The 22496-nt window shown below is 40.3% G+C and overlaps 1 long non-coding RNA gene across 3 annotated transcripts in view; it reads right to left on the bottom strand.

The window, feature by feature from the left end:
• The window catches only part of LOC140068948 (uncharacterized), a 57160-nt gene extending 37326 nt beyond the window's left edge, over positions 1-19834 (bottom strand). The window contains exons 1-4 of one of the 3 annotated variants that reach the window (XR_011848647.1): positions 19720-19834; positions 18543-18825; positions 9879-9960; positions 1876-2008 (exon numbers count right to left, since the gene is read on the bottom strand). This is a non-coding gene — a long non-coding RNA (uncharacterized lncRNA). The remainder of the gene's footprint in view (positions 1-1875; positions 2009-9878; positions 9961-18542; positions 18826-19719) is intronic. The other 2 variants (XR_011848648.1, XR_011848649.1) reach the window with 2 other exon arrangements.
• Positions 19835-22496: the final 2662 nt, after the last annotated feature.

The following is a 22496-nucleotide window of genomic DNA, read 5'->3' as shown; positions in this document are numbered from 1 at the left end:
GTACTAAAGCAAATAGTCACAGTGCAAAGGAGAGTGGGCCTGGTAACAGGCCCCCTTTTCTTAGTGCTTTGACCAGGTCCCATAATGTAGTATTGCCCTGATGGCAGACCCAGTTAAAGGTAATTTACCACTATTATCATAAATGAATATAACTACCCAGGGTAGCTTCACAGTAGTAACTTGACCATAGAAAATTCTGGAGACTTTTCAATGATTTCTATGGGAAAATGAGCTAACCGAAAGTAGAGAGATAATTACAGCTCTGTTCTCTGTGTAGTGGCCAAGCCAAGTCTTTTTGCCACTTTGCTACCATTTATATGAAGTATACAACTTAAAATGGTATGTAAGTGTAAGGAAAAGCAAAACATAACTCTTTCATCCTCTATGGTTAGGATATGAAATGATTACAAGTGACGTATTATAAATGTAAATATATAAATAATGTACAGATTTATCAGAAGTGTAATAAGGTAGACTAATACTAGACAGTGTTAAACTGCACAAAGTTTATCACTGTGTCTGATTCTGGAGGATAACTCTGGAGTAGTGTGAGTCTGTACTTTGCACCTCATATTAGTTGGCTTAGTTTACACCAAAAAGCTGTGCCAAAATTCTGGCACATTAGCATTTTTTAGCAAAGACTTTTTAGCTTTACAACCTCCCACCCTCCCCTTTTTTGTACTAGTCATAAAAGTAATTAGAAACTGTCTAAAACCCTTGAAACATATTGCACTGACAGTTTTTGGGATTCTGTCGTAAACAGATTGATAAATCTGCAATTTGTACCATACCTTTTGCCAGGCACACACAGTCTAACCAGCAGAGAGTATAAACTTATAACAATTCTACAAATGAATAATGGGAATGTGACACCAAGATGCTAGTTGAGAGTCTACTAATATTAAAACGGTTTTCATTTGGAATTTTTTAATACATATACTATTTATCAGCTAAGAATATTTTTTTATTTTCTTTATATTAACAAAGCAAAAATTAGCCATTTTGTTACAAATAAAGTAAGCTCAAAATTCTACTAAGAAAATAAAGGAAACTCTATTTACATAATCATGGCTAGTTCCCATTCATCACCGCCCATCAAACAGACTGCAGCAAATATGACACTACAGTTGATTATTTAATCCAGGTATCAATGGGAAAAACATGATATACTGAGGTTTCTGTTGGTATGGATCTCAATTATATTAGTAGTTCCTACAGTGTGTAACAGGTTTTTGCTATTATTTTGTTATGTATGGAAACGAAAAATCCATATTGAACATAGCTCTATGTTATCATGAAAAATGTTGCCAAAGACTGTTGGATGTTAATAGATTTCTGCTCTGCAGAGAATATCAATTTTCAGAAGTTCACACGGCATGTAAAAATACAATATAGAAAAGGTTGAAGAAAACATTTTAGATTATATCAAACACTCTACAACAGCTATAGCTTAAACACGAAAATAGCCCTGCTAGGTTGAAATCAGGTAAAGAGAATGATTCACCACTTTGATGTTTTTCTGTTGTTTATGTGAAAGTTAGTTCGAGTTCCTTCTCATAATTAAATAAATGACAATGGTAAATTATGATTACAAACCGCAGGGGACATTCAGCATACGCTGGTGCTCATATGGTTCATGTGCCGCTATGTCTGGCCACACATCCACAACACTCCTGCCTACACCAACCGATGGAGCTAACACCTATGGAATTAAGGGGCTGAGGGTAACTGTGGAGGAGGTTTATAGGGCCCTATCCAGCCTCAAACCCAACAAGGCTGAGGGAATCTGTTCACGGCTATTAAAATCCTGTGCTAAGGAGCTAAGCCTGGCACTGACTGTTATATTCAACTATAGCCTACACCAGGAAACAGTACCTAAAATCTGGAAACTGTTCTGTGTCAGACCACTGCGGTGAAGGGCAGATTTGATCCATTACAATTCTCATACAACAACAAAATGAGTGTGGACGATGCAGTGCTGTACCTTCTACATAGGACCTACTCCCATCTGTAAAATAAAGCCAATATTGTAAGAATAACCTTTTTATACTTCTCTAGTGCTTTTAATACTATATGATTTATCTTATATGATTTATCTTATACAATATACCATGCAGGTCTCACGTTATTTCTATACTTCCTAGGTCAGATCTAACTTGACAAAGGTCGTGAGGACCGAAACGTCGTAAATTGATGTGATTTTGAAAGAATTCTCACTGATTTGTTGTTTATGGTGAAGGCTATATCATGTGAAAAATTTTGTTAAAAATAAAAAAAGAGAAATAAGAATACAGAAAGTGTGTGCCATGTTTTCTGACTGAATAAGAATTTGGGCAGGTCACCTAGAGATCTGAGGACGGACAATTTGCAGTTTTTCTTGGCTATAAACTCGAAGGGGTAGCCCCAACTATAAAGAATGTCCTTCGCTTTCAATGCCGCCAGCAGGGGTCTCAGTGCCTTCCGCATTTGGAGGGTTCTTCTCACCAAGTCAGGGATCACCACAAGTTTGGAGTCCCGGAAGGATATTTCCCTGTGGTCCCCCGCTCGATGGAGGATAGTTTCTTTCTCCTTGTAGAAATGTATTTGACAAATAACATCTTGAGAGCGGTTTGGGTCAGATCGCTTGGGCCCGAAAGTGCGGTGTATGTGGTCGATTTCAAACGGAGAAGAGGACGTATTGCCTGTCAGTTCTGTCAAGAATGCCTGGGCCCACTCCTCCAGTTCAGATGGTTTCACCGACTCGCTCATCCCTCTGATTCTCATATTGTTTCGGCGGTGCCGATTCTCGATGTCTTCCAGATGAGATAGGATGTCAGTAATATGAGCTACGTGTTCTTGCAGTACTTGGGAATGAGAATCTAGTTGATCCAGCATTTTCTCCTGGACTGCTTCAGACTCTGCCAACCTGTGGCCAATATGAAGAATTTCTTGCTTTAATCAAGCAATGTCCCTCTTATGTGATTCCTCCAGCCTTAGCAAAAGCCCATTCATTACAAGCTTGGTGGGAATAGCTCTAATGTGAGCCTTCCAGTCCTAGTCATAATCAGGGGCAGCACAGGTAGGAGATGAAGCATCTCTAGTGGCTTGTGATGCAAGGGAGCGCGAGTGAACTTGCGGGGGCCCCTCTGATGTGCATTAGAGATGCACTCACTGGTGGTGCCTGGTCCTGGTCTGTGGGAGCAGCTGACGCGGGAGGTTGTGAGGCGGCCGGTGTCATCTTGGTCGCCATGTGGTCCGGGGAGTCTGGACAGTCTGTGGAGCGGAGGAAGCGGTGAATGCCGCCAGGAGGCTTCTCGGAGGTCGCAAGGGCTTTCCTCGTGTGATCCATGCCAGGATGGGACGACTGCGGACACCCATTGGTGATGTTCTAGGATGCATCCTACTCCTCCATCATCTGCCCACGCCCTAGATACCCTTTTTAGCCTCTACCATGGCCCCACAGACAATCAATAGCATATGCCCAAACAGTTTTCATCAAAATTCTGTCATTTGAAAACTTTTCAAATGTTACCTGGCTCCCTGGCAGCTGTGCCCCCTGTGTCCACTGGGTGTGTAGGGGAGCCGAGGCTCCCACCCAACCTATATAAAATATTCCACTTCACTTTGGTGAACATGCCCAGGGGACAAAGGTACACAGCTGGCAGGGAACCAGGTAAAACTTAACCCCTTCCCGCCGCAGTTCTTTTTCGTTTTTGCGTTTTCATTTTTCACTCCCCACATTCAAAAATCTGTAACTTTTTTATTTTTCCATCTACAGAGCTGTGTGATGGCTTATTTTCTGCATAACAAATTACACTTCAAAATGGTGGTATTTAATATTCCTTGCCGTGTACTGGGAAGCAGGAAAAAAATTCCAAATGCAGTGAAATTGGCATTTGTGCCGTATTCTTGTGGGCTTGGATTTTACAGATTTCACTGTACGCCCCAAATGACATGTCTGCTTTATTCTTTGGGTCAGTAAAATTACAGGGATAACAAATTTATACAGGTTTTATAATGTTTTCATACATTTAAAAAAATTAAAACCTCCTGTACAAAAATTTTTTGGGGGATTTTGCCATATTCTGGGGCTAATAACTTTTTTATACTTTGGTGTACAGAGCTGTGGGTGGTGTTCTTTTTTGCATATTTTGATCATGTTTACAATGTTAACATTTTTAGGACAGTGCGACCTTTTGATAACTTTTTATAGAATTTTAAATTTTTTTCAAAATGACTTTTGGCGCGATTTTCCGTTAAGGGGTTAAACGCAGTGAAAAACCGTTATCATATTTTGATAGATCGGGCATTTTCAGATGCGGCGATACCTAATGTGTTTATGATTTTTACTGTTTATTTATATTAATATCAGTTCTAGGGAAAGGGGGGTGATTAGAATTTTTAGGTTTTTTATTATAATTTTTTTTTAAACTTTTTTTTATTTTTATTTTACTATTTTTCTGACTCCCTAGGGTACTTTAACCCTAGGGTGTCTGTATGATCCTTTCATATACTGCCATACTACAGTGCTGATAGCACATTGTAATGCATGGGTTAAGCCGAAGTAGCTTCGGGTCTTCGTGAGACCTGATGCTACCATGGCGACAGATCGCCGGTCCACGATGACGTCACGGGGAGCGACGGCCCATGCGCCGCCATCTTTTTGAAGCCGCTGGCGGCGATCAGCATGAAGGCACCCACGATAGGTGCCGGCACCAATCGCAGGTGTTACCGGTAAGCCTTTGCTGCAATATGCAGCAAAGTCTTACCGGCTATGGAGAGGGCTCGGGCCGCGAGCCCTCTCCTTGCACCGGGACCCGGCATGTGACTTACTAATACGTCACACGTCGGTAAGGGGTTAATAAAAATGATCATTTTATCTACAAATGATAGAATTGTTATAAAAACAGTTTGGCAATATGCTATTAATTGTCTGTGGGAGCATGGGGAAGTCAAAAAAGGGTCTCTGGTGACAGATTATTCCCTAGAAGACTTTTATTATTTTTACAATGTTTTTCTGTACGGATTCAATAGTGGTTTATTGAATGCGTTGTTAGGGAGGTAGCAATACCGGTTGTGTGTTTTTAAATAGATTTTTACGTTTCCATATTACATGCCTTTTCATATGTAAAGGGGGATTTACACATTACAGATTTTGTTATTTAATTTTTTACTTCTTTTTATCTTAAACAACATATCATTATGACCATTTGTTTACACTTATACACTGCTATACCCATGTAGCATCTTGCAGGATCGAGCAGTCTGATGCTAAGGACAATCCACAGGATGTAATGAAGGCCTTTATAGAAGACTTAACCCTGCAATCTCAATGTTGGGTCCAGTGACAGGTAAGTATAAGACTTAGGACTGGGTCCTGGGCTGAATAATGCACTTTTCACACAAAACCAAGCAGATATATATTTTAATCTCCTTCTTCCCTTTACAAGTTAAAATGGTCTGCCTGCAACCACTACTAAGGACAATTGCAAAGGAATTAATAAAGCTTTCTATCTGGAAATAACTGGAAGCAGTAAACCCCTTCAGGACACAGTCCAATTTGGCCTTTAGGACACGGCCCCATTTTTCAAATCTGCTCTTTGTCACTATACAGGCGGTCCCCTACTTAAGGATATCCGACTTACAGATAACCCATAGTTAAAGACGGACCCCTCTGCCCACTGTGACCTTTGGTGAAGCTCTCTGGATGCTGCAGACTGCAACGATTAGCTGTGTTTGTAATGAAGCTTTTTTGATAATCCTTGGTCCCATTACAGCAGAAAATTTTTAAACTCCAATTATCATTGGGGCAAACAAAAAATTTGTCTGGAACTATAAGTATAAAATATACAGTTTCGACTTACATACAAATTCAACTTAAGAACAAACCTATGGAACTTATCCTGTACATAACCCGGGGACTGCCTGTAAGTGGTTATAGCTTTGGAATGCTTTAACATATCCAGGGAATTTTGAGATTATTTTCTCGTGGCACATTGAACTTCAAATTAGTTTAAAAATTTGGATGATATCTTTTGTGTTTAGTTAGATTTAAGATTTAAAAAGAATAAAGATTTAAAAAAATTCTTTATTTTCAAAGTTCTAAATTATTTACTTGAAGCAGAGTAGTAGCACCCAAATGAATTCATAACTTACATTTCCCTAAATGACTGCTTTATGTTGGCATGATTTTTTAAGATTCCACATATTTTACTAGAATGTTATGAGGCTCAGAATTTGGGTGCCATTGTTTAGAAAATCACCAAAACCTATTTATAGGTGCCTGCTCAGCTTTCAATTGAATATGAGAGGCCTAAATAATAGACTCTTAAATTACCCCATTATGGAAAATATACCCCTCATCATATGAAGAAGCACTTTTAGTATGTTTGTTAACCCCTTTTATAGGGGTTAAAACAAAATGGACGTGCCGTCTACAAATTGTAATATTTTTGGACAATGTATTTATTTTGGGTGGAAAATGAAACATTTGCAATGGATTGACTGAAAAAAGGCTCCAGAAAGTTTGATACCTAATTTCACCCGAGTGTACCAATATCGCATATGTGGTGGTAAGATAGAAACAAGATGCACTTTTCTGGTACATAATTTTGGGGCATCCATAGGTAATTGATGAGATTTCATTTACTCTTTATTATTGGAGGAAATGAAAATCAATTTTTTGGAAGAATTTTTTTTTTTTGTGATCGCTCACCATAAAAAATAATATATTGTTTTTATTCCCTGGGTCACCACGATTATGGAGATACCTAATTTATACAGATTTTTTATTTTTTTTTCCCCAATTATACTGAATAAAAATTAATTTGGAAAAAAATGTATTAATTTTTGAATCAGTCTTTTCAAAAGCATAACTTTTTTCTTTTTCGGCTAACAAATTTGGTTCAGAGCTTATTTTTTGCAAGAAGCATTGTTCTTTAAAGTGGTCTTATTTTGGAACACGTAACATTTTGTTATCACTTTTTAGAACATGTTTTAAAGTAATAAAAAATTATTACTTTGGAGCGTTTTTTGAGGGTTTTTTTTTACAGTGTTCACCATGCAAGCCCAGTAATGATTCTGTTTTATTGAACATATTTTTAAGGACGCAGTGATACCATATATGTGGGGGTTTTGTGCATTTTATAAAATTTTACTGAACAAAAACTAATTTTCTGAAAATCTTGTTCATTTTAGCATTACCATCTTTTTAGATGCATATCTTTCTAAATTTTTGGCTGACAAATCTGTCTAAGGGCTTATTTTTTGCTAAAAAAGGTGGTCTTTTTAGTGGTCTTATTTCTGAGTGCTTAACATATTTTAATCACTTTTTAGAGATTTTTTAATTATATTTCAGCGTACGGTACATCAGTGCAGGACTGGACTAGACATTTGCTGCACCAGATTTATTCTGGTGTAAGGTTGTCAAGTTGTACTTAGTTAGACCTACTTTTAGTTGGTCTAAACTGTGGGATTCAAGGCTTTGGTTTTTTTGGGGCACAAGAACTCTATTTTTTTGTGGCCATTAGCCTTTTCCAGAGACCATGATTCTTTCTGGGTGACATTCCTCTTAGTCGGAATAGTTGGGATAGTGTAAAAAAAGCCTAAAACGTGATTGCTTTTTTTTAATGCAAATGTCACCAGAGAATTTTAGTTTTTCAAATGCAAAGTTAAAATAGGAAACACAATATAAAAAAATTAATAAAGTTTAAATATTAACACTCCTTAAAGATAATTTGTTGTTTATACAATGACTCATCAATATTAAAAGAAGATTAAGTTTCATTTATAGTAGGTTCTTGTAGGAGAGATTTCTTGTAATGCCTTTTTAACGAATCAACATGGGACTTCCTGACACATACATTATAACATAGTGAGCTTTTAGTGCCACTGGGGTCTCTTCTATGAGTGTAGAAAAATGTGTACATTATTTAAACCTCTGTTCCTGTGATTCATTGGTCTATGTTAAGGGTTAAAGTGTCACTATCTGTCACAACTCCAATAGATTATATTGTAGAATTAACCTTTTCATAAAACAAAGGCTGAAAATCTCTGTGTACTGTGTCAACACTACTGTCCAAGAAATGTAATATGAAGATACAGAGCATGGTTTTTCAACACAATATACAAAAATATTAGTGTTGCTCAAAGTCAAAATGTTTCCCCCTTAACGACGCACACCGTAATAGTATGACATGCCTTGGGTGCGGGAACGTAGAGAGGGCTCACGGGCTGAGCGCTCCCCATAGCCGGGAAGTGTTTGCTGCAAATTGCAGCAAAGACTTACCGGTAACACCCACGATCGGTGCTAGCACTGATCTCGGGTGTTATCTCATCAATTGATGGGCCTCTGGTGCGGTAGCATAAAGAGGGCTCACGGGCTGAGCCCTCTCCATAGCTGGTAAGTCTTGGCTGCACCAATCTCAGTGTTATCCCTTAGATCGCCGGCAGCTTCAAAAAGATGGTGGCGCATGGGCGCTGCCATCCTGGTGATGATCGGTCGCCATGGCAGCCTTGGCAGCCTTCTGAAGACCCAAGGCTGTCTCGTTTTAACCATTTCATTACAATGTGAAATTTCCACATTGTAATGAATGAGAAGAAAAATCCCCATACTGTAGTATAGTAGGATCAATTAGCCAACCTGGGGTTAAAGTACCATAGGGGATCTAAAAAATAGTAAAAATAAAAAAAAGTTTAAAAGAAATTATAATAAAAAAACTAAAAATTCTAATCACCCCCTTTTCCCTAAAACTGATATAAATAAACAGTGAAAATCATAAACACATTGCATATTGCCACATACAAAAATGCCTGATCTGTCAAAATATAATAACATTTTTTTTACTGTGTTTAATCCTGAATCGGAAAATAGCATTCAAATTTGAAAATGGCACTTTTTTGCCATTTTAAAAAATATAAAAAAATCTATAAAAATCAAAAGGCCGTACAGTCCAAAATATGGTAGCATTGAAAACTTAATCAAAATTCATAAAAAGGACACCACCCCCAGCTCCATACACCAAAGTATAAAAAAGTTATTAGCGCCAGAAGATGGCAAAATCCCCCCAAAAAATTTTGTACAGGCAGTTTTAATTTTCGTAAATAAAAACATTATAAAAACTATACAAATTTGGTATCTCCATGATTGCACCGACCCAAATAATAAAGTAGACATGTCATTTGGGGTGCACAGTGAAAGCCGCAAAATCCAAGCCAACACCATTTTCACTGCATTTTGAATTTTTTCCTGCTTCCCAGTGCATGGAATGGAATATTAAATACCGTCACTATGAAGTGCAATTTGTTTTTCAGAAAACAAGCCCCACAGAGCTCTTTACATGTAAATGAAAAAACAAAAAAAGGTTCAGGTCAGTAAGGGGTTAAATGTTGCAGGTTATTTGCCAATTCAGGACCAGCTACAAGTTTGTTTTTTGCAGGTCTCCTTTTTGGGGGACGATATTGGCAGATTTATTCAGTGCTGCACAGCAACTGCAAGGAATTGAGGGCAAACTCTTGCCATGTGTCCAATTTTTCCAACCAGTAATTGAATGGTGGGGAACAATCCTTTGGTATTTGGAGACATGTAGACAGATAATCCTCCACCATGTGAGTCACATTCAGCCTCCTGGTACTACCTTCCCATATAATGGTGTTAGAGGTTGAGCAAAAGTCAACATGGTCTGGAATGGTCTGGCATACGTCTTTCTCTTCTTGTCTCTCTTTGTCTGCTACCATTACATCTTTCATCATAGCCTGAAGAGCATTTTCAAGCAGGTTTAAGATGGGGATTGTGAAGCTGACAATAGCATCATCACCACTGACCATATTGCTGTAATATCTGGGTGGCATATTGAAAGCCATGCAGAACAAATGTGCTGCTAGTGAATATTTTGACTTACCTGGGCATTTTGGAGCTGGACTTTCAAAATTGCCTTCTGCTGCTCACATACTCTTTTCAGCATATATAAAGTAGAATTTCACCTAGTTGGTACATCAAATATGAGGAGGTGGGTGTGAAGGCCTCTGGAGTGAAGATAGGGTTGCTTATTTTTAGCGTACTTGAAATAGAGAAGGTATGCAAAGTCTTAAACAAATTGAATCAAGTTAAGACAAGTACAATGGACAACGACATAGTAAGCAGTGATTGTTAGACATATGAGATTAAAGAGAACTTGCCGTATGGTAGTCACGATTAAGTCCATGTGGTTCCATGCATTGTAGGGTATGGATCCAGAAGGATTCTCTCTTCTTAAGAAGTTTCTCACGATCACCGCCTCTCCTTGGTCGTGGGATGTGTTCCATTACTTGATATTGCAGTTGGGATAAATTATGGTTATATTTATAAAAATGGTAGGGAACCAGTAATAGCAGATTTTTTGTGCGAATGGTGGACTTGTGTTGTCCTATCCTGGAGCCCACTTGCTGAGTGGCCTCTCCTACATATACAAGTCCACATGGGCATTGGATTAAGTAAACCACAAAAGACGTTTTACATGTGAACCGGTCCTTGATTGGGAAGGCTTTTCCTGTGTGGGGGTGATCAAATCTATATCCCTTAATTACGTTAGTGAATTGGAGGCACTGAAGGCACGGGAGGTGCCCTTTCGTGGGGTTTGTAAAAATTGTTGGCGGGGGACAGAAATGTTGGAGCCGATGTCTGCTCTGATTAGTGAGTCTCTTTTTAGGATCACGGGCGCATGCCAGAGGGGGATTTTGGAAAGCTGCCACAGAGGGATGAGCCTTGGAAAGGATATTCCAATGTCCATATATATTATGTTTATAATCTTATTGCTAACAGGATGGAACGTTTGTACAAATGGTACGCAGGGTTATATATCTTGTGGAGTGTGTCGGATCGTGTCAGTTGTAGAATTTTTTTGGATGACTTGTTTGGGGTACCCGCGTACAAGGAAGTGATCTGTCATTTCGTTGACTCTAGTAGTTTGTGGGTCGGGTTTGCAGACAAGTCGTTTAACCCAAGAAAATTGGGAACAGGGGATCGAATTCTTGGTTGAGGGTGGGTGGCAACTGGTATAGTAAAGTAGGCTGTTCCGGTCAGTGTTTTTTCTGTAAATGTCGGTGGATAGTTTGTTTTGTTGGTCTTTGATAATAAGTGCGTCAAGGAAACTGATTTGGTGTGAGTCGTGATGTAATGTGTATTCTAATTTCGGGTAGATGTTATTCATGACGTTGTGGAATTGATTGAGTGTAGTTATGTCACCTGTCCAGATACAGAAAATGTCATCTATGTATCTTTTCCAGACCAGTGTGATTGTTGAAATAGTGGGTGAAGGTAAATGAAGTGTCTTTCGACTGAGTCCATGTAGCAATTGGCGTAGAGCGGGGCAACGTTGGAGCCCATGGTTGTGCCTTGTTTTTGAATGTAGAATTGGTCCTGGAAGAGAAAGTAGTTCTCTTGCAGGGGTGCAGGAGGTCGCTGTAGAAAGAGATGTGTAATGGGTGGCCGGTGGTGTTTAGTAAATCCGTCACTGCTGCTATGCCTTTAGTGTGTTGGATAGAGGTGTACAAAGAGGTTACATCCCAGGTGACTAAAATGCTGTTGGGGGTAAGCTGTTGATCTGGTTGATGATTGCTAGGAAGGCGGATATATCGAGGAGGAAGGATTGACACACATATTATCAAAGACCAACACATCTATCCACTATCCCCTGACATTTACAGAAAAAACACTGACTGGAACAGCCTACTCCACTATACCAGTTGCCACCCACCCTCAACCAAGAGCTCGATCCGCCCTTACAAATTTTCTCGGGTTAAACGACTCTTCAGGAACCCGACACACAAACTACAAAATGACAGATCGCTTCCTTGTACCCCAAACAAGTCATCCCAAAAAATCTACTACCAACTATGATCCGACACACTCCACGAGAGAAACAACCCCGCGTACCGTTTGTATATACATTCCATCCTGTTAGCAATAAGATTAAGAACATTACACATGGACATTGGAATACATTTTCCAAGGCTCATCCCTCTGTGGCAGCTTTCCAAAATCCCCCTCTGGCATGCGCCCGTCATCCTAAAAACTTAAGAGACTCATTAATCAGAGCAGACATCGGCTCCAACATTCATGTCCCCCACCAACAATTCTTACAAACCCCATGAAAGGGCACCTTCTGTGCCTTCATTATCCCCCAATGCACTAATGTAATTAAGGGAGATACATTTTATCACCCCCACACAGGAAAAGCCTTCCCGATCAAGGACATATTCACACGCCAATCGTCTTTTGTGGTTTACTAAATCAATTGCCCACGTGGACTTGTTTATGTAGGAGAGACCACTCAGCCAGTGGGCTCCAGGATAGGACAACACAAGTCTACCATTCGCACTAAAAATCTGCTATTATCATTTCCCTACCATTTTCATAAACATAACCACAATTTATCCCAACTGCGATATCAAGTGATCAAGCACATCCCACGACCAAGAAGAGGCAGTGATCGTGTAAAACTTCTTAAGAAGATAGAAAATTTTTCTGGATCCATGCCCTACAGAGCATGGAATAATATGGACTTAATCTTGAATAAGATACGGCGAGTTTTCTTTAATCTCATATGTCTTACAATCGCTACTTACTATGTCGTTGTCTATTGTACTTGTCTTAACTTGATTTATTTCAGACTTTGCATACCTTCTATTTCAGATAAAAATAAAGCAACCCAGGTAAAACAATCCCATTCCCCTCCAATTTCTTCATATTGGAGTGCTTGGTTTACATTGTATATAGATAGCTTGGAGTTGGATCCCTACACCTGATGCGTACCAATACCTATTGAAAACATGGCACACATCTCAAGTAGAAGCTCCAGCAAATCTGTGGAGTTGGCCAGAATCCTTTGCACCAGTTAAGCTAAGCACATGCACAATACAAGGTTTTGGCCATTGTCACACACCACGTTGCCACCACGTTGAGGTTCAGCGGCAGCAGCCACTCATATGTCTGCTTCTGGATCCAAATGCACAGCTACCAAGCAGTGTGTAGTCTATTGCCCAGACAGATGAGTTTTAGCACAACTTGCTGCCGTTTCCCCAAAACTTTGCTAAAAGTTATAGTGTAGGCTCTGTGCTTACTGCATGAGGAAGCAGGAGAGGCGGAAGTGGGGTAGGTAGAGGCCAGAGTGCCTGTCATGGGACCATTTACCACTATATTAACCCAGGGAGCAATTAAAGAGATATAATGTCCCTGTCTGTAATTAATGGTCCACTTGGTTAGGTTAGGTGCACCTCAAGACTAATAGCAATGAGCAGTGCAAATCTGATTTTGTCCAAAACCTGTTGGTGCATGGGACTATGTGACAGTAAAAGTACTGTCAGCTGGGAACTTTATACTGTAGGCCAGCCACCACCATCAGATCTTTAAAGCTGTCCACAGTCTGAATAAGACCAGTTTTAAAAATGCTAATATTCAGGACTAGAGATGAGCGAGCATTAAAATGCTCAAGTGCTCGTTATTCGAGACAAACTTTTCCTGATGCTCGAGTGCTCGTCTCAAATAACGAACCCCATTGAAGTCAATGGGAGACTAGTGCATTTTTCAAGGGGACCAAGGGTCTGCACAGGGAAGCTTGGCCAAACACCTTGAAACCTCAGAAAATGATGGAAACACCACGGAAATGGACAGGAAACAGCAGGGGCAGCATGCATGGATGCCTCTGAGGCTGCTTAATCGCACCATTATGCCAAAATTATGAACAACAGCATGGCGATGACAGAGTGACCGAATTAGGCTAGATAGCATCTAAAACATCCAATAATTGACCCTGACACTATAGAAGATGGCATGCAGCGGCAGCAGCAGCAGGCTAGAGAGTGGCATGGCGACATACGCCAAATGGACTCAGGCTTCAAAGCAATTTAAAAAATTCCTTTTGGCGAGGATAACGTGTAGCACTGTATGTATCAGTATTTTGCCTGGTTAAGGCAACAGAGAAGAACCAAAGGAGGTGAGCAAGAAGCGTTGAAATGATTTCCTATGTGAACAAAAGGTTGACGGTATATTTAGTCGATAACACAGCATGGTGGCGATATAGTGACCAAGTTCCATAACGTATCTGGTAAAACACCCAAAAAATGAGCCTGACACAGCTCGTTTGATAAGGGGACGACATGTGGAGGCAGCCATGGAGACGACTTCCATGATTAAGAGTCACAGTATGCGCCATCCATATTGCGCTGCTATGATTGAAACTTCAGGTCTCCAGCATGGCGGCGACAGATGTGCCGAGTTCCATTATGTATCTGGAGAAACACCTGAAAATTCTGCCTGACACAGCTCGTTTGCAAAGGGGATGATGTGCTGTATATCCTCTCGCGCTCCAGCGTCTGGCAGTTGAAAGTTGCGCATAGAGACATTAGTGGACGCTGTGGAGGATCGTGGAGGCGAAATGGACAGGAAACAGTCTGCCTAATCTTGGGATGGAGCGGCGGTCCGCTGCCAGGCGAGCTTTCGCCTGTCCAAGCCCCTGTCTCTTAGCTCCCCCCCACCCAAAATGGGCCTGGGGGCCAGAAGCGTTTCCTTTGAAAAAAGTATAATTTTCGAAGCAGGCGGGGGCTACAAACAGCACTTCTAAGAACCTTTTGGATAAGATCAAGTGAAGTACTGTTCTTATAAGTTTTGGTTATGGCGCGTGAGGGGAATGTAAACAGATGCGCAAGAAGCGCTGAAATCATATCGGTAAATGATAAAAGTTTGCCAGTATATTTTGTGGATTACACAGCAGGGTGGCGACAAAGTTAACAACGTTGATGTGGAAGCCATGAAAACAACCCAAAATTCTGCCTGACACAGCTCGTTTGATAAGGGGACGATGTATGGAGGCAGCTATATGGACGACTTTGGGAGGCAGCTTTGGAGATGATGTGTGGAGGTAGCAATGGAGACAAAGTGTGGAGGCAGTTATAAAGACGACGTGTGGAGGCTGCTATGGAGACAATTAAATTTGGATAGTGCCTGTATGTGGCAGTCCAAAAAAGTTTTCAAACCAGAGGACCGGGTGGGTGGCCCTCCAGAAAAATTAAATACATAGAGTACCTGTATGTGGCACTCCCAAAAATTGTTTAAAACAGAGGACCAGGTAGGTGGCCCTCGAGAAAAATTAAATACATAGAGTACTATACCTAGAGCCAGTTGGCCCTGGCAAAAAATAGCCAGTTTCCTCTGCTTTAGTGTACAAAGAGGAGGAGAAGGAGGACAATGAGGAGGAGGAGTGCATACATTATTCAGGTTGAGCTTCTTTCACCTGGTGGAGAATGGAAATCCTGAGAAATTCAGGCTTTATTCATCTTGATAAGCGTCAGCCTGTTAGCGCTGTCAGTCGACGTCGACGGGCGTGTACGCTTATCGGTGAGTGGTAGCATCTGTGCTGGACTTCCTGAAATGCGCACAGATGCGGCGCACCTTCGTGAGCAAATCAGACAGATTGGGGTATGTCTTGAGGAACCGCTGAACTTTGAGATTTAACACATGGGCCAGGCATGGCACATGTGTCAGTCTGCCGAGTTGCAGACCCGCCACCAGGTTACGGCCGTTGTCACACACAACCATGCCTGGCTTCAGGTTCAGCGGTGCCAGCCACAGATCAGTCTGTGCAAGTGATGCCCTGTAACAGCTCTTGGGCGGTGTGCCTTTTATCGCCTAGGCTCAGCAGTTTGTGCACCGCCTGCTGTCGCTTAGCGATGGCACTGCTGCTGTGCCTAGAGCTACTGACTGATGGCGCCATGCCCACGGATGGTAGTTCGGAGGAGGAGGTGGAGGAGGGGTGGGAGGAGGCATAGTAGGCCTGAGAGACCTGGACCAAGGTAGGCCCCGCAATCCTCGGCTTCGGCAGTATATGACCAGCCCCAGGGTCAGACTAGGTCCCAGCCTCCACCAAATTAACCCAATGTGCCGTCCGCGATATATATAGTGGCCCTGCCCCTCAACACTCGTCCACGTTTCCGTGGTCAGGTGGACCTTGTCAGAAACGGCGTTGGTCAAGGCACAGATGATGTTGTCTGACACGTGCTGTTGCAGGGCTGAGACGGCAAATCGGGAAAAATAGTGGTGGCTGGGAACCGAATACCGAGGGGCGGCCGCCGCCATGAGGTTGCGAAAGGCCTCGGTCTTTACCAGCCTATAGGGCAGCATCTCCAGGCTAAGCATTTTGGAGATGTGGACGTTGGGGGCTTGGGCGTGTGGGTGGGTTACACTGTACTTCCTCTTGCGCTCCAGCGTCTGGGGTATGGAGAGCTGAACGCTGCGCATGGAGACATTGGTGGATGCTGTGGAGGATCGTGGAGGCGAAGGTGTGGTTTTCGCATGGGAGGTGTTTGGGCCGGGGTCCTGGGCAGGGGGCTGACTAGCAGAGGCAGCAGGTGACACAGGGGAAGGAGCAGTGGTGTGCCCGGCCGGAGGTGAACCGCCTTTTTTCCATTCAGTGGGGTGTTTAGCATTCATATGCCTGCACATACTGGTGGTGGTTAAGCTGGTAGTGGTGGATCCCCTGCTGATCCTGGTGTGGAACAGGTTGCACACCACAGTCCGTCGGTCATCCGGTGTTTCTTTAAAGAACCTCCAGACTTCCGAAAATCTACCCCTCGCCACGGGAGCTTCACTACGTGAAACATTTGGCGCTGATGCACCAGCTCTGGCCCTGCCTCTCCGTCTGGCCCCACCACTGCATCTTCCAACCTGTTCTCGTCGAGGACTCGCCTCCGTCTCAGAAGCACTGTGTTCACCCGGCCTATCAACTCAGCTTGGGTCTGTCACCTCATCATCCTCCGATCCCTCAGTCTTCTCCCCCCTTGGACTTCCTGCCCTGACAACAACTTCACCACTGTCTGACAACCGTGTCTCCTCATCGTCCGACACCTCTTTACACACTTCTTCAGCTACGTCAACAATGTCATCATCAGCCACAGACTGCGACCTGTGGAAAACCTGGGCATCGGAAAAGAACTCAGCAGCAACCGGACAAGTGGTTTGTGACTCTGGGAAGGGTTCAGAAAACAGTTCCTCAGAATATGCCGGTTCAAATGCCAAATTTTCCTGGGAGGTGGCAGACTGGGGGGAAGGAGGCTGAGGTGGAGGAGCTGGAGGAGTTCTGATTTCGGTGACATGGGTGGACTGAGTGGAAGACTGACTGGTGGACAAATGGCTAGAAGCATTGTCCTGAATCCACGACATCACCTGTTCGCACTGTTCTGGCCTCAACAGTGCTCTACCATGAGTTCCAGTAACTTGAGACATGAACCTAGGGAGTGTGGTGGCTCACCCCACCCAGGACCACGGTCTCTGACCCCTGCAGTAGTTGGACGCCCATGTTCACGCCCTCGTCCTCTATCCCTAGCCTTCGGGTTCAACATTTTCAAAATTAAAGTGTAAACTGTACATTTTTTTGTGTTTTTTTTTGTGTTTTTTTTGTGTTTCTTTGTGTTTTTGGTTTTTTTTTAACAAAACGATGCTATCCTATTGCTATGGCTAGTTTCTAGCCTACGCTGACAGCACACAACTGGATTTTGTGCTGTGCCTGATGACTTTGAGTTATAAAAAAAAATAAAAGTAAAAAAAGAAAAAGAAAAAGCTGACTGTGCCTAATTCAATCAAACCCCTAATAAAATGTCCCACTTAGGTGTTTGAGATGGATATGTGTGTCACTAAGAGCTAAACAGAACATTCGCAAGTCTCCCAGCAAATTCCTCACAATATGGTACTAGCTGCACTACTAGTGCCAGCAAGGCCAGCCACAAGCAAATCAACAAAATATATATATAACGCTATTGTAGCCCTAAGAAAGCCGGTTGGGTTCTTGTATGCCTAGTTTCTAACCTACACTGACAGCACACAACTGGATTTGAAGTCACTTTAAGTTTTGAAAAAAAAAAAAAAAATCGTCAGGACGTGCCTTGTTCAATCAAACTCCTAATAAATTGTCCCACTTAGGTGTTTGAGATGGATATGTGTGTCACTGAGAGCAAAATATAACGTTCACAAGTCTCCCTGCAAATTCGTCACAATATGGTACTAGCTGCACTACTAATGCCAGCAAGCCCAGCCACAAGCAAACAAAAAAAAAATATAATGCTATTCTAGCCCTAACAAGGGCTGTTGGGTTCTTGTAGACTCACTCCTGCCTAACAGTAAGCTAATATAACAGCTTAACGCTATCCCTGCAGCAGCTCTCTCCCTAACGGCATCCAGACAGAGAATGATGCGAGCAGCGCGGGCAGGGGCTAGTCTATTCCAGGGTCACCTGATCAGGCCAGTCAACCCCTGCTATCGACGTGTAAGGGTACCAAGTCATGCTGGGTGGAGTGCAGAGTCTCCTGGCTTGTGATTGGCTCTGTTTCTGGCCGCCAAAAATCAAAACGGCGGGAGATGCCATTTTCTCGAGCGGGCGAAGTATTCGTCTGAGCAACGAGCAGTTATGAGTACGCTAATGCTCGAGCATCAAGCTCGGACGAGTGTGTTCGCTCATCTCTATTCAGGACCAGAACTTGTGAGTGCGATAGGCTAAACTTTCACCTTCTCTCTATGATTTGGGGAATGGAGAGCTTACCGGATGGTGTAGACAGGCTTGGTAATGGTGATGGCGATGCTGCTGGTGGTGGTAGTTGTGGCATCATGAGTTGGGAGGTGGTGGAACAGACTGAGGCAAGAGAAGCAGTAGGGGGAACCTTAGGTGTCTTCCAGCTAGAACTGTTGACAGGGCCTTGAAAGATTCCAGCCCAGCAAATCCATGTTCAAACTGCTCCCCAAAATGTAATTACCAAATGTGGAATTCAATTGGTGCTTGTGTTCTTGTTGCAGTCTATTTATATTTTTTCATTATTTTTCATTTCCTGTACAGAAATATACAGAAAGTGCAATTTATTTTAATTTATGAAATTTGCACCTACTAATAAAATTGCTGTCAGGAAAATGTTTGTTATAAATGTAATTTTCAACCATTAGAATCGTTCTTAAGTTGAAACTATTACGCATTAAATATTTATTTGTGGAATTAAAGAATTCCTATGCGACATATAAAATACATATAAAATATCTCCCCATAAATATCTCACCAAATGAAATATACATTTTCTCGCCATCAAAACATTGTCCTACTTAACAAGAAATCATGGGGGAGGGGCATTTCATTTTACATTTGAAAAATGTAATGTGATTTCAGAAGAATAAATTGCTCAGTCAACCAAAAATCTGCCTTCTAAAAATTGCTTAGGTTACTATAACAAGATTATTGACTGGGGCTGTTCTCTCACAATGCAGAACACATTTGAAATTGATCTTTTATGAAACACATCTAGCAAACCAGGGAAAGAAAACATATTTGCTGTGTGTTAATCTGCAACAGTCACTTAAAAATAGCTGGTTTTGAAATTCAAACCAGTCAAATGGTTTTCTGAGATTGGGGGAGGGTGATGTTAAGCATTCAAGTCATGTTCTTTACAAAGCCTTTAGGCATTTAACACAATAGCAAGATGCCTTTTTAACTCTCTTGCTTTCAGAAAAGGTCTGAAATACATTGTACTGCTAGTGCCAGTTAAATGCCTAAACCTGCCCTTAGACAACTCACTCTCTTTCTTACCCAATTGTTGTAGCCAATTTCCTTTTATTTAGATTCGTACCGCAATCATTAAAGTTGATGCATTATTACACATTCAATCCATATCTGTATAAATATTTAAGCAAGAGAAAATGAAAATTTCCTTAACAACAATGTTTATAAAACATACATTTTGCACTGAGTAATAGAAAAGCTGGAGGCACGATGCATTAAGATGACATATTAAGCTACATTTTCGTACTAGGGTTATTCTGTGCTACTTCAGACTGTTTAGTCAATGCCATTAATCAAAATCCTATAGCAGAAAATGCATGCATAAGTCCTACACATTTGTTGCCATGGTAACTATTCAGAGTTTTCTTTATGTGTCAGACGACATCAGTGGAGATAAATTCTATTGTTTTCATGCTGACAATTCTTTCTGTGTTGCCTTAATCCATATGAAGAAAATCCTTTCTTCTAAGCAAAAAGACCACCCAACATACACAAAATATAATCAGAAGTAAAAACATTAATGCATTGCATATTTTTATTTTTGTTACTGTATGTCTGCAAATAAAGACTTCAGTCCTTGAATGAACAAAGATTATTGTATAGATATGTCCAATATATATGTTTTCAGTGGCAGCATAACAAATATATACATCAGTCATGTATATCATATATGTGTATATATATATATATATATATATATATATATATATATATAATGGGAGAGATTGAATATTTTTTTAAAAATATTAAATAATTTCAAACCAGATAATGTTATATTCAACGTATATGTAGCCTATGTATGATATTTATTTTAATAATTAAAATATATTATTATATTAGTTATTTTGTGTACAATGCTTTTATTATACACATATACAAAGTTAATTCTTAGGAGATTACAAAGGTTTAAAAAACCCTTGTTTGAATAGCTAGCCTATAACGTTAAAACAGCCTATTTAGAGAGCATTATTTCATCTTTTCTGCATCTATTTCAGACTGACAAAGCTCATTATCATGATGTACTGCAGAAGAGTTCATTTAGGATCCTCTGCAACATCTGTTCCTGGGAGTGCTTAACCCAAGGTTCCCATCTGAAAGAACATGGATTCTTTCATTGAAGCCAATCTTTGTTTCTTCATCCTGTGGTATCCCAGACACATAAGACTACAGTTACAAATATTGTATTTGATGTGCTTGACATTTTAAAAATATGTTGGATTTAACTATTTTAATCTGTTGTCTTTTAAATATCTAGGAAGAAAAATGTGCCCAAATTTTGTAATGTGAACTTAGGAGGGGGAAGACATTTTTTTAATAAGGAGCCATGAATATAGTATATATATCTTGTAAACAAACTCAACAACAATAAATATACGTTGAAGCACAACCAATATTACATACAAGGAGACAGTATGTTCTTTTCAATATTTTGTTGTAGGTTTCATACATATGGTTTTTGTTTACATTTATACTGTATTCCTGTATATCTAATTGTACTGTATGCCATTATTTTTATACTGGGATTCTATCATTATTTTTTTTGCCTGTTTTACATCTCTTTGGTAATTTATCTCACTTTTTCCTTTTGTTAAATGTTTTTTTTTTCAGATCTCTTTTGTCTCAAAAATGTTGTACAAATGTCTCAAGTCACTTTCCATTTTATGGTTTATTCAGGAGTTTTTGTGGCCAACAATTTCACAAATTTAAGACAATTTGAAATGATAAATGTAATTTGCGACATTAAGCACATCTGGAATAGAAGATATCTAGGTATCTTACTGACAATAAACAAATGTCTGGTGGACATTTCAAACTGTCCCCAAAAAGGCACAAAAAGTGCAAAGCACCAAAAATGCCTGGAAAAGTCAGTAATAATAGGGAGATTTTTCTTAGAAGATAAAGATAAATGACCCCCAAAGAGTCTTTTTCAGCACATTTTGGATATTGCAACTTTGAAGAAAGTACCAGGCAGTGGTAGACAAAGAGCTTATGAGGAATCTGCTAGAAATAATTATATCAGAAATATTTCCACTTATTTTTTTGTATTTTTTAAATAAGTTCCAATTACTATAAGAGCTTTGGTTAGAAAACAATAGCTGTACTGAGTCTGATAAGCAGCACTATGTACTTTAGCGTTAATAGGAAAAGATAGAAGCAGTAATAAAACTATACTTTACAATGGTGTACACTGTGTGCACATCCAACAACCATCACTTATACAAGGAGATACTTTTAAATTACACTCCAGAGACAATTTGCTAAGTTTTACTATACAGATGGCATCATCAGGGGAACCTGACCAGAAATAGAAAGGTCAGATGTGGCCCTATGGGCAATTAGATATGGAAATAGTTAATGAGGGTTTTTTAATTATTATTTTGACATCAATAAGCCACTGCAGGCAAGTAAAATTTACTTTGTTACTCCAAGGCTCTGGAGTAACTGAATGTGACCACTGCCTCTAAACAATATTTTGTAAGGTCAGTTACTAAAAAACACATCAAATCTTAAACCCAAAAAATACCAAATGTCCTAGCGAATCAAACTATCAATCAGCCAGAAACCCCCAAAATCTAAATATCAATTAAAAAGATTGAAACTACCATTTTATTATAGTTTCATTTGACAATTTTAATTCTAATGTATTATTTTGCTTGTAAAGTATTGCAAAATATAATTTATTTATGATTAAATTATTTATTATTATTTCAATAATTAAAACAGTGGACTCCATACATGATGCATTGTATGTTTTGGGGTTTCTATCCATATTTCCTAGGAGCTGAATCAGAGCTAAAAGCAATATTCTGAGTTCATTGCAGTCTTCGAACTATACACAGTCCAATGGTTCCGCATGATATTCATATGAAAAGGAATGAGTCCCATACAGGTCATGGGACAAATTCATGTGATTGTCTCTGGCTTGTGTGAGAGAAGCAGCATCACAAATGC

The sequence above is a fragment of the Engystomops pustulosus genome, chromosome 7 (genome assembly GCF_040894005.1).
Source record: "Engystomops pustulosus chromosome 7, aEngPut4.maternal, whole genome shotgun sequence".
NCBI lineage: Eukaryota > Metazoa > Chordata > Amphibia > Anura > Leptodactylidae > Engystomops > Engystomops pustulosus.
The sequence above is the reverse complement of the archived record's forward strand: the minus strand, read 5'-3'. Positions and strand labels throughout refer to the sequence as shown.